The sequence below is a fragment of the Diceros bicornis genome, assembly GCF_020826845.1.
Source record: "Diceros bicornis minor isolate mBicDic1 chromosome 30 unlocalized genomic scaffold, mDicBic1.mat.cur SUPER_30_unloc_2, whole genome shotgun sequence".
NCBI classification, from domain to species: domain Eukaryota; kingdom Metazoa; phylum Chordata; class Mammalia; order Perissodactyla; family Rhinocerotidae; genus Diceros; species Diceros bicornis.
In genome coordinates, this window is record NW_026690900.1 from 1,400,951 (window position 1) to 1,408,377 (window position 7,427).

Sequence of the window (7,427 nt, forward strand, 5' to 3'; positions counted from 1 at the left end):
GTGATCCCTGCCCCTCCCCTCTCTAATTCACCCTGGGCCCAGCCCTCCCAGGCCTCCTCCTGGTCACTTCCAGGGCAGGCATTTCAGGCTCTGGGGCTCCAGGAGCCGGGCTGGAGGAGGAGGGACCCCTCTCTTAGGGAGGCCTCAAGCAGTGAGGAGAGAGACACCCTCCTCTGACACCCTCCTCCTCAGACCCCCTCACCTGCTGCTGCTGCCTCTTCTGGGCTCCCTGGGGATCCATCTCTAAGGTGGCCCACACAGAGGTCACCTCCTGCAGGGTCAAGGACAGGCTCAGGGAGGCCATGCTCCCTTCCCCGTGTCTCCCAGGCCCCTGATCCTGGACCCTGGACATCTGGTGTCTATGGCTGCTCCCATTCCAGAGTGCTCTGATTATAGATCACTCCCATATCCAACACTCCCTCCTCTGTGCTCTCAGGCCTGCCCAGGCCCCTAAGCCTCTCTCCTCATCAAGAAAGTGTGAGGAGGACTCCCATGCCTCCCAGGGTCCCCTGAGGACTCAGTGTCATCTGACTGTAACCAGTACTCTCCCCTCCCCCCTCGAGGAGGAGGAGTACAAAGCTCCTGCACATTCCTCTCCCGCTTGTACCTCATCACCCCTGTGAGGCCTGCACCACAGATCATCTCCCTCCATTTCCCAGACGAGGAGACCGAGGCCCACAGAGGGGCAGTGACTTGTTCAGGGGACCACAGAGGAGACCGCCCCCACCTCCCAGCCAAAGGGCTTGGCCCCCGGTCTTCACTCCTCCTCCAGACACACCTCTGATCGAGGTCCTGTCCTCTGGACTCTCGGGGTGTGTTGAGGCCCTCAGTCAGCCTGAGCCATGGATTGGGAGGCACAAGGTGTCTCGGGGTCCTATCCAAGTGGATTCTGTGTTTTCCAACCCCCTGGGATTCTCTGACACCAGGCTGGACCTGAGGCCATGTCAAAGACCTCAGCTCCCTAGGATCCCCTCAGGATGAACCCTGCACAGAACTTCTCCTTTATTCACTCAGGAAGGGGACCCCCTTGTGCCACATCTGAGTGACAGTGTAGGGGGTGACCATGGTGCTGTGTAATGGTGACATTTGCATCCTTTTTTACTTGGAAACTTCTAATGTCCTGTCAGGAATGTCCATTAAGGATCTGTAGGTTCCCCGATAATTCTCATTGCCATCTGGGGCGTATCTTTGTCAACCAGGCACTGGGCGAGACTCACTGGTTTGTCAGCAGTGACCACTATAGGGCTAGATCGCACAGTCCCAGAGAGCACACAGTTCTGTTCCAGATCCACCATTTGGCCCAAGGCTTGGCAGCCCCTGTGTTCACAAGGCTTATGTGACCTCACAGTGCCCATCCCTGGGGCAGGCAGAGTGCCCTCCCCTGTGAGGTGCAGTGAAGACAGAAGGAGCAGCAGGGGCCTGGCTTCCTGAGGACAGGCTGGGCTGCTTTAGGAAGAAAGGAACCTCCACCCACTCCATCCACCCACCAGATTGGAGGAAGAGGGCCAGCTGATGGGTCCGCATGGAAGCCAGAGACCTGCTCATTCTGCCAGCTCCTCACCTCCTGGAACAGTCCAGGCGACACCACTGTATCCCGTGACCAAGGCCTCCTGCCCCAAACAGTCCCCACGAGCCCCTGCAGCTCACACCCCATGCTTCCTGTCAAGCTGGACAAGACACACCGTTATTTCTCATGGAACCTTAATTGAAAAACTTCCCAAAGCACATCCTGCCTGGTCCCTCCCCACCTCACCTCCCCTCCTTCCAGATCTCCAGCCTCCACTCACCTCCTTGAGCAGCTTCCTGCTCTCCAGCTGGCTTGTTTTCATCAACTTTTTAAGTTTTGTCCAGTTCTTCCTGAGAAGGGGAAAAAAGGAAAGAGACACTATGGAGTGGTTTGAGGGTAAATCCCTTTTGTTTGAAAACCCAGAATATCCAGACAGCCTGGATGAGCGTTTTCACTGTGTCCTCTGAGCCCTGAGGTGTCTGTGACTGGGGAGGGGGCTCTCCTATTGTCACCTGGGGCCTCCATTCTCTTATCTTCTCAGCAGATGTGTTTTAAACAGTCTTAATTTCATTTAGACAGAGAGTTCTGTTGCTGAAAACACTTGAAAATCTTCAATTTGGCTCAAGCCAGGATCTGTCACTTAGGGAAACTGATTCCTGAAGCAGAACCACTGGCCTAAGTTTTCAGAAAGACTCCAAGCCTTCCAACCAGGTCAGACCCTATGGCCAGGGTTTGCTGTCTTCCAGGAGGTCCCAATAGACTGAAGGGCAATGCCAGCCCTGTGTGGGGTCTGGTCAACCCAGGTGGTGCTAGCATGGAGAGAGGCCTACCCACCTGGACACCCATCTCCATGTCTCTTTTAAACGCTGAATAGAGGGGCCCTGCAGAGCCCAGAGGATCACATGCAGTGAGGAAAGTTTTCTCAGGCCTTGGCATTCCTGGGGAAGGGAAGAGTATGATCTGTGAGGGGGAGCTGGAGCCCTGCTTCCTCTGGCTTCTGTTACCTCATTGACGTCTTCTCTCCTGGATGAGACAGCGGCTCAGGGAACACGGGAAAGGCACAGCTGGAACCTGACGAGGAATACTTCCAGGAGGTGGATTTTAGCTCAAGCCAAGGAAGGAGCCCAGGAAGTGGTGAGCTTCACACCAGTGGGACCAGGAGTAAAGTCATTGAGGCACTGGCAGGAGGGGTCTAAGGATTGTGCAAAGGCTCAGACCACAGACTTCAAACATGAGAGCTGAGAAAGGAGAAGGAGCAGTTCTCCCGACTCCAGAGAGGGGCTCTCAGGCCCTCCCACATCTTACCCTGGTCATCTGTATTCAGAGCTCCACCACACTGTCCCTGTCCTGGACCGTCATACTCGGGTCCCCAATGCAGGTGGTGATGACACATTCGACCATTCAGTTAAAGTGGGTCGTCTTGGCATCGATGGTGGGTGTCAGGTGCTCATTACCCCTGTCGTCACACTGGGACCAGATGGAGTCCAGGAAGTCGTGGGACATCACTGTATTGAAGAGATTCTGTGCAGGACAGGGTGTGTCACACAGCCCTGCCATAGCCCAGCTCAGCGTCCGCATCTCCCAGTCCCAGGCCGGGTCAGAGGTCAGAGCTGGAGCTCAGGAATCTGAGAATGCGGCCTGAGGCTTGTGGGAGTCCCTGGGTGTTGCCTGTGTCCCCTGAGGTCACCCAGCACAGGATGACCCAGGACACGATACTGTGGCGCAGGGAAGTGGCATTTGCTTGCTGCCCAGTCTCACTTCCTCCAAGCACTGGAACTCGGCTCCTGCTTGACCGTCTCTAGGGGCATCTCCCACCCATTCTGACCATCCTAAGGTCTGTCTCCTCTTTCAGGTGCATATTTCCCCAAGGCAGCAACAACCACGGGCTTTGTTTGTCTCCCTTGTAGTCATGTACAAATGAGGAGACTAATTAGTGCTGAGGCTGTTGAGGCCTCCTTGGCAAATGAGTGAACTACCCAGGACGAGACAGTACTTCAGTGTGCTCCCCTCCCCCACCAAAGCGCAGACTCTGCCCAACGTCCTCTCTGCTTCAGCTCGTCCATCTGCACAGCCACTGTGGATGGCAGCTGCTCTCAGTGTCCATCTCTACTGTACACATGAGGACAGTAAAGCTTGGGAGTTAAGAAGTCTGCTCAGGTCACATGAGGGTAAGCAGGGAAGCTGGACCGAGATCATGGGATTCTGGATCAGGAAATGGCAGGTGTGGGACAGCTCATGGCACAGAGAAGGCCGACCCCACCTGCCCTGAGAGCCCCGCTGTTCACCACATCCATCAGTGTCAACTGCTCTGCCACCAGCCGGGGAGGGAACTCCAAGAAATCAGGCTTTTCCTACCTCAACAGGTTCTTGCTGGTCACATCTCAGGGACAGGCAGGCTCTGGGGCTGGATCTGGCTCTGCTGTTATCTCTCCAAGTGGAGTCAGGATTCTCCCTGGAGCCAATGGTCCAGCTGGCTCCAGCTCAGGAGCTGGCACTGGGGCTGCAGCTGATGTTGGTGGTGGCTCTGGCCCTGGAGGGACTGATGGAGGTGACACTGGCTCCAGCTCTAGCACAGGTGGTGGAACTAGAGCTGGAGCTGAATCTGGCCGTGGAGCTGGCCCTTGTTCTGTCTCTGGAGCTGGAGGGAGCTCTGGAGATGGTACTGCAGCAGGAGAAAGAAACAGTGTCACTCAAGTAGCTGACTTCCCCAGTCCCTGTCAAAGCCAGGAAAGACCCCACTGCCTTTAAGGGAACCTAGCCTTTGAAGACCCTGCAAATCATCTTCCCAGACTGCAGTCTCCTCACCTTCCAGATCTGCCCCAATGGGTCTTGGATGCTCCAGCTGGACCTGGAGAAATGTAGGCATGGCCCCCCAGCTCCGAGCCAGGCAAGCTGAGATGCAGAGAGGTCAGCTTCATCCTGAAGCAGGGAAAGTGCAGGGGTTCCCAGAAATCCTGCCCTGGGTCCAGGCAGGTTCCCACCAGAGAAGAGATGGCATTGGGGGAAGCAATTTGGCAACAGAGTCAGAGGCCTGGCCTTTCCCCCGACACTTCTCATGCAAGGCAACAATGCCTGCCCCCACCCATCCTGGCGATGAGCCCCTGCTCATCCAGCACGTTGAACACAGAGCCTGTCATGACTCTCTTCCTGCTGACACTCTTCTCCTGAAGGGCCGGGACACAGCCCAGCCCAACCCTCCATGTACTTGTGCAACTGGATTGAGCAGAGGCCGGTTTTTGAGTGGGTTGCTCACAGACCTCCTGTCTTGGGCCTGGAGGTGGTGGTCAGAAGAGGTGGATATGGAGAAGAGGAGACAGAGTAAGTGGGTCTGTGATGGGAATGGGTCTCTTGGAGACAACTCAGCCTAGCCACCCCTCTGTTTCCCAGCGGTCCTGGCACCCATCCATAGCTCTTTGACTCCTGTCTTCCTGGAGTGGAAGCCACCAGACCTCAGCCTTCCATTGGGAATCAAAAGATGTGTGAGACGCAAGGTTCTGACAGGCCCACCCCAGCCACAGCCCCCATCTCTCCCTCCACACCTTGTTCTATACAGACAGGAAGCCCTTCTTCTGGTCCCAAAGACCACTCACTTTTTTAGATGGTCCTGTGCTCTGCCCTCATGGCTGGACTAAGGGAAGATGCCTCCACCTATAAAGGAGGCTATCAGGGCATCACTTGTGATGTACCATGGAAGACAGGACCTGTGAAAGATGTATAATGTCACTGTCTCTCAGACAACAACTGAGTCACAGCGATTGTGTCTCCTTCATTCACTGACTTTACTAAGTGTCTCCAAAACTCCTGCATGTAGTGGTGCTTAATCTACACACTTGAATGAATGAAGTCCAGCCAGACCATCCCAGACACTTGAGTGGGCCTAGGGCCTCTCTGCTGCCCCAGAGATCCTTAATTGGCTACCCCAAGGAAAAGGATCAGGACCAGCTGGATGAAATCTCAACTCCTTGACAGGGTGCTTTCCATGTGTTTTTCCACACTCAGAAAGGCCACATCCTAGAGATCAGTGAGGCCGACTACTTTTCATGGCGAAGAGAAAAATAAACACCATGGACAACCACAGCACGTCCCCAGCCCTCTCTGCAGATCCAGGCACCAGGTAAACACCTGTCATTGCTGATCCCATTAGTCCCTACAAGATCACCATGAAATTTATCCTCCCCACCCCAACTTTTCTGAAGAGCAAACTGAGGCTCAGAGAGATGTGGGGATTTGACCAAGGTACACAGCTGGCAGTGGGCAGAGTCACCACTGTGCTGAGGAGGGAGTGGATACTCAGATAGTAAACAGCTGGTCCAGGACCCTGTGGGATGTGTCTTAGGCCGAGTAGTTGACCATGAAGGTGGTGAAGCTGGACGTGTTCCTACTCAGGAAATCTGGTGCCATGGACTCTGTCAGCTTATCCATCATGCCTGCCTGGAGAGCACTCATCCTGCAGGCCTCACTTAAATTCAGAGTGAACTCATCCTCACACTGGGGGAGAGGAGGAGGGACATACAGTAAGTGATATCACAGTGAACCACCAGAAGGACTGAGGTGATTTTCTACCCTCCTGTGTAGCTGGTGGGGAGGAGTGTATGTACAGATTTCTTTGAGAGTGGGACTGTGGGGTACTCTAGTGAGAAAATTCTGGTGATGGGGAGTCCAGGGGGTTCTCAGATTTGAGTCTGCATTTTAGCACTGCCTTCGTCATCTCAGAGTCCTGCGTGTGAAGACCCCTCTGCACCCACACTCACCTCTAACCAGCCCTGGTCATTGATGGACTGGTGCACTTGTGTTCTCTCCAGGGAGAGGGTGAACTGGAAACCATCCACCAGCTCCTCGACCATCTCTTGGGTGCAGCTCTGCAGTGACAGTGCCCAGCAGTCAGGCCAGGAGGGATCAGGGGCCTGCCTGAACTTTGCCACAGGAGGAAACACCCCCACAGATCAGGCACAGAGGGGAATCTGCATAGACTCCCCCAGGGAAGGAATGGGAGGACACTTTGAGGGCCTGGGATTCACACGCAGATAGAGGAGGTTGGTCCCCAGTACTCACCTTCCTCTCCTGCAACCAAGATCTTGAGTATGAACATGACACACTGCCTGACTCCCACCATCTAGCTTCCTGCTCCTGCCCAGGCTGTGTCCTCCTCATCCCAAGCTTCCCTAACTCCACCCCCCCCCCACACACACACACATACACACACACAATGAGTGTCAAGGGGTGTGGGGCTGTCCTTTTGGGATCACAGTTCTGGCCTGACCTAGAGTGACCTGCCCTGGCCCACACTGATACCTGATGGTTCCTCCTGCCAAAAGGCCACAGACATTCGAGGTGAGGGCTGAGCAAATGTCTAAAGCGACTTAACACGCTCTCATTCTGGGCTTTCCAGGGGCCAGAGCTTCAGAATGTTGCAGGACAACATGAGAACATCCTGCTGTGTTGAGTGTCTCCACTCAAATGAACTGGACAGGAGGCTGTGATTATAATGTGGGTGCCTGGTAACCAGAGTTCTAAGTTCTGTTGGGGGCTGTCACCAAGGAAGTGAGGTCACTTCTTCAAGGTTCCAATACTTGGCCCTTTCATTCAATCAGACCCACCCAAAGCCCCCTCTAGGCTGTTGGCTGCTCCCCCTCCTTGCCCATGTCATCTCCATCACTGTACACAAATACCCATCACCACTCTACCCACAGCTCCTTGGAAGTGGATCCAGGGCCCCAGCTTTGAGGAGACAGAGCTGAAGTCAGACCTCTTTTCTTCTACCAGTTCTGTGTCCTGGAAAAGCTGCTGCGCCTCTCAAGATCTCCCCAGTCTCCCAAGCTGCACAATGAGGATTGGGTTAAAAACAGCTTCCTAGGGATCTTGTCAGGGTCAATATGATAATACTTACAACATCTGTGGGCTGGTGTCACATGTGTCTAAT

At 54.7% G+C, this 7,427-nt stretch overlaps 1 long non-coding RNA gene across 1 annotated transcript; it reads right to left on the bottom strand.

The window, feature by feature from the left end:
* Positions 1-213: 213 nt before the first annotated feature.
* On the bottom strand, positions 214-2,417 carry LOC131402102 (uncharacterized). Its single transcript, XR_009218277.1, has 3 exons — positions 2,342-2,417; positions 1,788-1,857; positions 214-271 (listed from the first exon to the last, which is right to left on the bottom strand). It is a non-coding gene; the product is annotated as an uncharacterized LOC131402102 (long non-coding RNA).
* Between the last annotated feature and the right edge of the window lie 5,010 nt (positions 2,418-7,427).